Here is a 9,920-nt window from a genome sequence, read left to right as displayed (position 1 = left end):
CAATTTAACAAGACAATTACTGCATCTTCAACAACAGCAGGCCTATTCCCTAGTTCCTGGCAGCTGACGTGAGATAGATCAGTCAGGGTGATGCCTTCGTAGCACTTCCGTGGATCAGGAAGAGCAGGAGAGTCCCCTCAGCACTCCTTCCCACTCCTCCAAATGTACCTGTTTCCTTCCCTTGATTTCTTCCCATGCATCAGTCATATCCCTCTAGTGTTGATTCTGAAACTCCATCCCCAACTCCCACAATCTAACCTACACTGATATCTGACTTCCCACATGGTCTACCTCTTTCCCCTGGACTTGCCATCCGGCATCTCTGTTTGAAGTCCAGTTGCTTTCCTGCTCTGAGCCAAACTGACGTGAGGAGGTGCAGCTAGGAATCCCAGGCAAATCTTTGGCTGGAACTGCAAAACTTCCATAATTCTGCATTTCCCCACTGCCAAAGTCTCCTGCTAACCAGAAGTAACATGATTAAGATGGGAATATAAAAGAACAGAGAAGCAAACAAAACAAAAAGAGCTGCAAGTTGTTATGAAGAGAGAGGCTGAGAGGCTGACGCAAATATATTTAATAATAACTTTCAAGGGCAAAATGTTGAAATGCCTAAAGAGGAAAAATTGCAGGGCTATGGATAAAAGGCAGGGAAGTGGGATTAATTGATTGCTCTTTCAAGCAGCAATTGCCATGTTGAGCCAAATAGCCACCTTCAGTGGTATGATATTTTACCCCAGGTTTCTATTTTCCACTATCACAATGTTTTTCTGTTTTAATCAATACCAATACAGCATATTATCTCCCAACACACAATTGAACTCCAGTAGGCATAAATGTAATGCAAAATGGGAGGAAGTGTTGTCTGTATTTAAGGTAAGTTGAATGAAATGTCATTATTCTGTCTATCATAGTGAAGAAACCTGAGAAGACATCAATGAGTTAAACATTGAGTTGCTCCAGTTTCTTGTGACAGCAGCACAGTTAGGAAAGAAACTTGAGGAAGGCAGTAAAGTAACCGAAAGAATGGATATCCACAGCCTGAGCATGTGAATGTAATGGAAAGGAATGCTGTTAAGAGCATTATAATCTGGTCACATTGGGAATAGATGTTTCGTTGCTTTCTAATTTAACAGATTGGGGATGTTCATTTTGTTATTTTGGATAGTGGATTCTATCTTGGCTTTTATTCCTTGCATGGAAGTCTGCTTACCGGTGTTGCTATCTGCATATGTAACTTAACCCATTTTAAAGCCTATATTAAAATTCTCATTAATTTGCTCACGTTGGGTAAGTGAGTTTCAGCATGGAAGATCAGCAGGCCTGTCATTTCTCTTTCATTTGCCTATTTTGGTTTAAAGTTATGAACTACTTTCATATATATCATTTAAAAAAATAAACACAGTTCTGGATGGGTTTATGACCTGTCCTACTCCTTTTGATCATAAATCTCACTCTTACTATTTCCCTAATGTCAACAGCTCTGCAAACGTAGCATTTTGTCTTCAAAACTTGAGTTATAACTGCTCTGATGGGAGTGAAATTCTATATTTATCTGTGCTTGCAAGTACAGCAATGGAATTTATAACAAAAATGAAAACCAGATTTGCTGAAGACAATCTCATGGCCTTGGGATTTGCAAAATGTGTTGACTGCACTCTATGGCATGATGAACAGTTGCCTCATACTTTTTTTTTGACATTTACTCATTTCAGATTGAATACCATTTAAAGTTGTCTTGGGGTGAAGTGAATTGTAAAGTTTAGGCTAATGAATCAGTTCTAAGCCAGTGGGCTGCTGCTGATAGTCACATAATGTTCCATGTTTATCATCAGTAATCACATCAGAGTCAGTGGAGAGCAATTCTGCTCAATGGTTCTCAGACACAGTGCCAGGTTATTAATAAAAGAGAGAACCTCATGTTTATGTTGGACAATAAACAAGGTCCTTGTTCTTGATCATATTAAAAAATAGAAAGATCAACTCAATCTGTTACTTATTGAGAACTGGTTTCTTCCAAAGGGCAGCACCTACCACTGCCTAAGAATTTAGAAACACTATTAAAATGTTTGTTTATATTTAGAATTGTTTCAACAGTTTTATCACACTGAAAACATTCTGTAGAGCCAAAATTATTCCAAAGTGATCAATGTGCATAACAGTTAACTTTATGTGCCAATAATTCATGACAGGTAGATCTGGATATGCAAAAATATTTGTTTAATGTCACACTTTTCACTTGTTATAATAGCTCGAAGAGTATATGTGATACCAAGTCAAACAGACTGAATTCCAGCGTTGATTTCCACTCTGTTCCTGGCTAACTGATCGGCTAAGGCAGCACACATAATACTAGAAGTGGATATTAGTACATGCTGTTAAAGAATGAAAAATGAATAATTCAGCCTATGTTAAGATAAGATATCTTTATTAGTCACATGTACATCAAAACACACAGTAAAATCCATTTTTTTGTGTAGAATGTTCTGGGGGCAGCTGCAAGTCTCGCTTCCAGCGCCAACATAGCAAGCCCACAACAACTTAACCCGTACGTCTTTGGAATGTGGGAGGAAACCAGAACACCCGGAGGAAACCCATGCAGACATGAGGAGAACATACAAACTCCTTACAGACAGTGGCCTGAATTGAACCCAGGTCGCTGGCGCTGTAATAGCATTACACTAACCGCTTTGCTACAGTGTTACTGCTTCTGATTGCAACTGAGAGAACTGTAGGAAAATGTACACAACCAAATTTTGGTTGAAGCTAGATATAGACCAAAGTGTGTTGGCCTCTTTTAACTATTTATTTATTTTTGTAATTTATTGTAATTTTTTATGTCTTTATGCCTTGCACAGTCTTGCACTGTACTGCTACTGCAAAACAACAAACTTCACGACATATGTCAGTGATAATAAACCTGATTCTGTTCTGTTCTGATTCTAGCTTCATTGTTATTTATACAAGAACACAAGTAAAAGGAGAAGGAGTAGATCACCAGGTCTCTCAAGTTTGCCCTGTCATTCAACATGATCCTGGATGATCTTTGCTGGCCTCAACTCCTCTTCAGTCCCATTTCTCTATAACTGCCAATTTCTCCATCTTTCAAATATTTATCTGTCTCCACCTCAAATATATCTAATGATCTGGCCCATTGAGGGCAGAGAATTCCAGAGACATAATCTGCTGACTTGCACTGTGTAGGCTAACACATTGCAAAAGGTCACCTGATTGAGGCATTGGAGGTTATGTGGGACACAATGGACCTCTATTTCAAGTTCAAGCCCAACAGCTTTGGAGAGAGACACGAAAGAAAAGGACCATAAACATTGCAAGAAAGAAAGAGAGCAAGGTATTGCCTTGGTGTACAGGGAATAGAGACAAGCAGGTGAATATATCTATGTCACAGGCTAAGCAGGCTAGAATAAGAGAAGATAAATAACAATTGAATAACATTTTCTTGTCATGTCTGCCTGTACATGCAGTTCAGCTTTTTAATCCTAGTTTTCTCTCCCTTGTATTATGGACTTGAGGGGACCTTTTCTCACCCAGAGAGCAGTGAGTATCTGGAATGCATTGCAGAGAAAGTGGTGAAGGAGAGTCACTGACAGCATCTAGATGAGCACTTAAATTGCCTAGGCATAGAAGGCTATGGGCCAAGTGCTGCAACATGGGATTAATGCAGATGGGTCCATTTGGACTGGATGTCCCTGTTTTTATAACTCTATGACTCCAAGTGTGTACTACACACCACTGCTCTGTTAGTGTACCAAACAATTTAACCAGTATTTCCTTCTTCTGGTTATTTTCTCTTTTCTTTTCCTGATAGTTTTGACTTCTGCTGGGATTCAGTTCTCCTCACCACCATGGTTAAGTAGTCATTCCTCAAGTTTGTGCCAGAGTGCCAACAGCAATGGAAGAACTAAAACTCATCTTAATTTTGTCCTCACCTGATATCCACATCATCACCTTTTAAAAGAATCCATTGGATACTAAACAAAAGTAGAAGTGTTCATTGCTTTATTTTGTTTCCTTTTTCAGCATCCCTCATACCAAACCCAGCTGAGATCAGCTAATTCAGCACAAGTCATGATCAAACCCAAGACTTCTCTGAAATCAGTCCATTATGATGTTTTTAAATTTTAATAAGTATGAAGCAAAACATCATTCAATAATCCATGCTCCTTCCAGAGAACTCTAACACCAATTGATAAAATTTTGGAAGTTGTGGCAAATAGACCAGGATTCAATATATCCCTTACCAAAGATCAAGATTCTGGTAACCCTTCCCCGATGAGTTCTCTGCTCCACTTTACCCCAAGGGTGATATTATTCTAACTGCACAGCTAATGCAATGTAGATCACAAAGTGAATATGCAACAACTAATAATGGATCAGTGCTAGTGCAGGCATTAATTAAGTGGCCATTGGGATGCACTATTGATAACCAGATCTTGTTTAGGAGCTTTTTATAAATTAACACAGCTTACAATAGATTTCCATGGTGTTCAGCGAGAATAGGAAAATTGAAGTCATCAGAAAGGACACATGGGAATAGGTAGGAAATATGATAAATTTTTCAAGATAATTTAACAAAATCAAGAATAGTCAGCAGGGATTTTTCAAAGAGAGATCCTGTCGAATTAGTTTTATTGAAGTTTTTGGACTAACTTGTGTTGATGAGGGTAGAGTGGTTCATGTAGTCTTCATGGATTTCAGTAATGACTTTGACAAGTTCCTACATGGAAGACTGGTCCAAAAGGTAAAAACTCACAGGATCCTTAGCAGTTTGCAAATGAATCCAAGAATGAATTGATGATAGGCAGCAGCGGGTGATGGTTGAAGGTTGCTTTTGTTGTTGGAAGCGCCTGACCCATTGATGTATCACATGGATTGGTGCTGGGACCCTTGCTATTTGTTACTTTTACTAATGTAGGAAGTAAGATTAGTGAGTTTGCAATTGACGTGAAAGTTGGAGAGGAAATGAAAGAAAATATCTGCAGATAAACAAGAAAGGTAGATGGGAATAAAAAACATTATTTTCTTTGATAAGTTAATTGCTCTTTCATCGATTGAAGCTGGAAGGAAGGGTTACATGCAGAAAAGAGAATGGTTCCTAGAAATGAATTCCATCCATTTTTGGTGCACTAAACCTGTGTTTCCTAAAGTGATAATGCTAAATTGGGCCACTCACAATAAATTCCTTGAAGCTGGACAATTTCAACTGCCAGCTCTTTCCAGCCAAGATAATATTCCTTCCCATCCCATATTTCACAATTCCATTGAAATTGAATTCATGAGAGATGACTGGAGAGTGTCCAATGTAGGATCCATTTCCAAAAAAGAGATGCAAACAACCTGGAATATTACTGCTAATCGAGCATCTGTGGTACTGAAAATTTTGAAACATTACAATAATTATGAAATTATGAAATATCCAGATGAAGAGAAAATAATTAGAAACAGCCAACTCAAAGTCAAAAGACGAAACCTGGCCTTGACAAATCCAATAAGTTCTTTAAGGAGATGTTGGAAATGTTGAGTTTGGAGATCTCTGAGTCATTCCTGTAAGACTGGTATGCACGATCAAAATAATCTTTTGGAGATACCAGGTGTACAAGTCTCCCATATTACCTACTGCCCATGATCGTTTCGCTTTCATATTTAGTGTGCCTGTAGGCTAGAGATTTTAAAGTACATGTACTAAAATGTTGTTGCACATTGGATGCATATCAGTTTACTGAGGGTCCATGGGGTGAGTGGGGGGGAATGGGTGTTTTTGTCCTCCTTGTTGGACATGTTAAGTATTAGGCTTCAGAATAACATGCATAGCAACTGCATGCAAACTCAAGCATCAAGCTAGAACCATGACTTTCCCTGTGTTATCTCCTACCATGCAGGGCACTCTTACAGTGGTGGTTCTCAACATGTCATGCAGTGGTCTCAGTAAGAATGCTTGATCTGGAAGTTATAGTTAGAGGAGGGAGAAGAAGCCTATGTCTCCAAAGGATGACTGGTCATCATGACAGAGGAAACACACAGCCAAGAAAAGCTTTGAAATGGCTCCCATCCCCTTCCTCTGATATCACCACTACCTTGATCACGAAGACATTCAGGCTATCAGAGAAAACCTTATGGCTGGCTTCAGTGAAGGTGTAAGTAAGGATGGACTTATCAATTTCCATGCTGGTGCACACCTTCTTCCTGCTGTTAAGGTCTACTTTGCCATTCAAAGTCCATTCTGTTTCTTCAGCAAGTGTAATGTTGCAGCAGTGACATCAATCACTCAGTGCGTGGAAATTATTGTTACTGCTGCACACTCAGTGGCCTTCTTGGTTATCCACACCACAAGCAAGGATGTCTGACAACCAATTCATATATCTGGAAGTGTCAATCATTTTTTATGATCAATTTTCTACACAATCAATCATGCAAGAAACAGGGTTATGTGATCACCTTTCTAGTACAATATCTCTATAAACGCAAGTCCCACCACGTTTAAGACTCTATGCATCTGGTTAGCATATAGAACATCAAACATAGAACTTTACAGCACAGTACAGTCCCTTCGGCCCACAATGTTGTGCTGACATTTTATCCTGCTCTAAGATCTATCTCACCCTTCCCTCCCACATAGCCCCTTATTTTTCTATCATTCATGTGCCTATCTAAAAGTCTCTTAAATGTCCCTAATGTATCTGCCCCCACAACCTCTGCCAGCAGTGCGTTCCACACACCCAAGCCTGGATATCATATGTATTTTTAGAGTCATGCTGTCTACTCTATATACTCGCTTTGCATATTAACCCTTCCAAAGCTCATCAGTTCACTTACCTCATGATTCCATTCTTATCTCGTTATCCTGTCTATGACACTCTAAAGTCTACTATTGCTTTTATCCCGGTCAAATAACAAATTCCTACTGATAATAAGTCATTTGCAAATTTCACACTGCTGGTCCGTATATCTGAGTCAGTAAAAAACAAAAAAAATGAGGAATAAACTCAAAGCTAACCCTTGGAGAACACCATTTAGGCTGAAAAACAAACACCCTCCATCATCCTCTGGTTGCTGCCGGCCCCCAGATCCAGCAAGACTTCCTTCCTTATCTGATGAGAGGGCTTTAACCTGAAACATTAACTCCATTTCTCTCTTCACAGATGTTGTATGACCGTTGAGTGCTTTCAGCATCACCCCGCTTTTCCTTTTATTCTGAGCTACTTTCTATCTCGTTTTACTGGAGATACATTAATTGAAAATGCTCACCTCTAGCCACATCAGAAATTGCTTTCAATACATTATTATTGCAATTAAAATCTCTTCCAGCTGTTTGTCCATTTTTGATGCACCCCTTCGAATTTTGTCAGCATTTTTGTTCAGCTAATTTCTCCTCTCTCTCTGGAGCTATACAGCAAACTGCCAGCAATTAGAGACTCTCCCTCTGTTCTTTAACTCAAGCCAAATAGTTTCAGCCTCAGACCATCTGGTGCATCTTTTCTATTGGAATTACAATAGTATTTTTAACTAATTTTGCTGTCCTACCTTACCCAGCATCTGCTACACTAAATCATCCTTTCTCTCCTCTATCATTCTTGAATAATGTGAATCCACAAATATTAAAAGCCATTCTTGATCTTATTTATGTTGAACTTCTATTAATATAACTGTGTCATAACTCCATGTGATAACTTGTGCCTGTTCCTCACCAACCTCATTAGTTACACTTCTGACATCGACATATGAACAGCTTAATACGTCTTTTGTTACTTTTGCAATTTCCTTCAATCTGGTCTCGGTAAGTTTTAAGATAATTCCAATTTTATTATCATTTATATCTCTTTGGCCTAGAAGTCCCTCTGCACAATGCCTACAGAAAAAGCTCAACCCAGAGTGGAAGCATATTATTCCTATTACTGGGAGTCTTAGAGCCCATTGGGAAATATGACCTCTGACCTTTGGCAGGATTTTTGTTTTACCCAACACTTTTTCTTCTGGCAAAAGTCCCCCAAATGATGTCAACATGCAAAAGTTTCTAGAGTGAGATTTTCAACCTCATTGGTCTAAAAAAATGTTTTTTATCGGTCATGGAACAACCATCTTCCATCATCTGCAGCCCTTTGTTGCCTCCACCTATTCCCTCCCAGCCTCTGTCATTATTTCCACCCTTTGCTCCTCCATCCGCCAATCACCCTTCCTCACCATGATCCTCACGTATTGCTTGCCAGCTCTTGCTCCACCCTTTCCCCTCACCTCTTTATACTGGCTGCTCCCCTCAACTCTTTCAGTCCATTTGATGGGTCTCAACATGAAATGTCAACTGTCCATTTCCCTCCTCAGATGCTGCCTGACTGCTGAGTTCCTCCAGCACTTCGTTTATAGCTCCAGATTCCAACAACTGCAGTCTCTTGTGGCTCCAACTTTTACTAACTCTGTTTCCTCTGAAACTGTTACCTAAAGGACAAATAATAAAACAGCATGCTTTCTTAGCCCTGAGACCTCATGTTCCATCAAATATAACCTCATGTGTACTTTGACTGCCTACCCATGGATGTCAGTGCCAAACCTCTTCGCCTCGGGGCCATTCCAGTCTTCTGCTGCTGATCTGTACTGCATTTCACAGTGCTATTCACTGTTGCCCCTCAAGTCCCCTTTAAATCTTTCCCCTCTCACCTTAAATTTATGCCCCCTAGTTTTAGATTCCCCTGTTCTGGGAAAAAGACTGTTACCATCCACTTAATATATATCTTTCCTTCTTTTTATAAACCACTATAAGGTCACCCGCTCAGCCTCCTTTGCTCCAGGGAAAACAATGCTAGCCTATCCCATCTCTCTTTAGAACATAAGCCCTCCAGTCCTAGAACCATCCTTGTGAACCTTTTCTGCACCCTCTCTGGCTTAATCACATATTTCCCATAGTATGGCGACCGGAATCGCACACAATATTCTATGCGTGGTCTCACCAGCGTCCTATACAGCTATAACCTGACATTCCAACTTTTGTACTCAATGCTCTGTCCGATAAAGGGAAGTGTGGCATGTGCCTTCTTCACCACCTTGTCTACCTATGTTGCCACTTTCATGGAAGCACGTACTTGCACCCCTAGATCTCTCTGCTCCACAACACTCCACAGGACCCTGTCATTTACTATGCAAGTCCTGCTGTGGTTTAATTTCCTGAACTGCATGACTTTGCACTTGTGTGAGTTAAATTTCACCTGCCATTCCTTTGCCTACTTTCCCAGTTGACGTATATCCTGTTGTAACCTTAGACAACCTTCTTCACTGTCCACCGCACCACCAATTTTGGTGTCATCTAAAACTTATTAATTATGATACCTGCATTCTCATCCAAATCACTAATGTACGTGATATAGAACAGGGGAACACCAGTCCCTGCGGCACACCACTGGTCACGGGTGTCCAATGTGAAAAACAACCCTCCACTATCACCCTTGTTGTAGAACAGAGAGATCTAGGGGTACAAGTACATAGTTCCATGAAACACAGGTGGACAAGGTAGTGAAGAAGGCAGATGGCACACTTCCCTTCACTGGACAGAGCACTGAGTACAAATGTTGGAATGTCATAGCTGTATTAGACATTGGTTCCCTGGCTTGTCCTTGCAGCCCTCCTTAAGTAAAGACACAACATTAGCCACCCTCCAGGCTTCTGATACCTCACTTGTGTGTAAGGAAGACACAAACACCTCTGAGAAACAAAGGACTGCAGATGCTGGAATCTAGATGAAAAACATAATGATGTTGGAGGAACTCAGCAGGCCAGGCAGCATCCGTGGAGAAAAGCAGGCGGTCAACGTTTCAGGTCAGGACCCTTCTTCAGGACTGAAGATAGAAAATCCCTGCGGCACACCGCTGGTCACAGGAGTCCAATGTGAAAAACAACCCTATACCACATCTATTGGG

Source organism: Pristis pectinata, chromosome 3 (genome assembly GCF_009764475.1).
Source record: "Pristis pectinata isolate sPriPec2 chromosome 3, sPriPec2.1.pri, whole genome shotgun sequence".
NCBI lineage: Eukaryota > Metazoa > Chordata > Chondrichthyes > Rhinopristiformes > Pristidae > Pristis > Pristis pectinata.
This window is presented reverse-complemented; position numbering follows the sequence as displayed.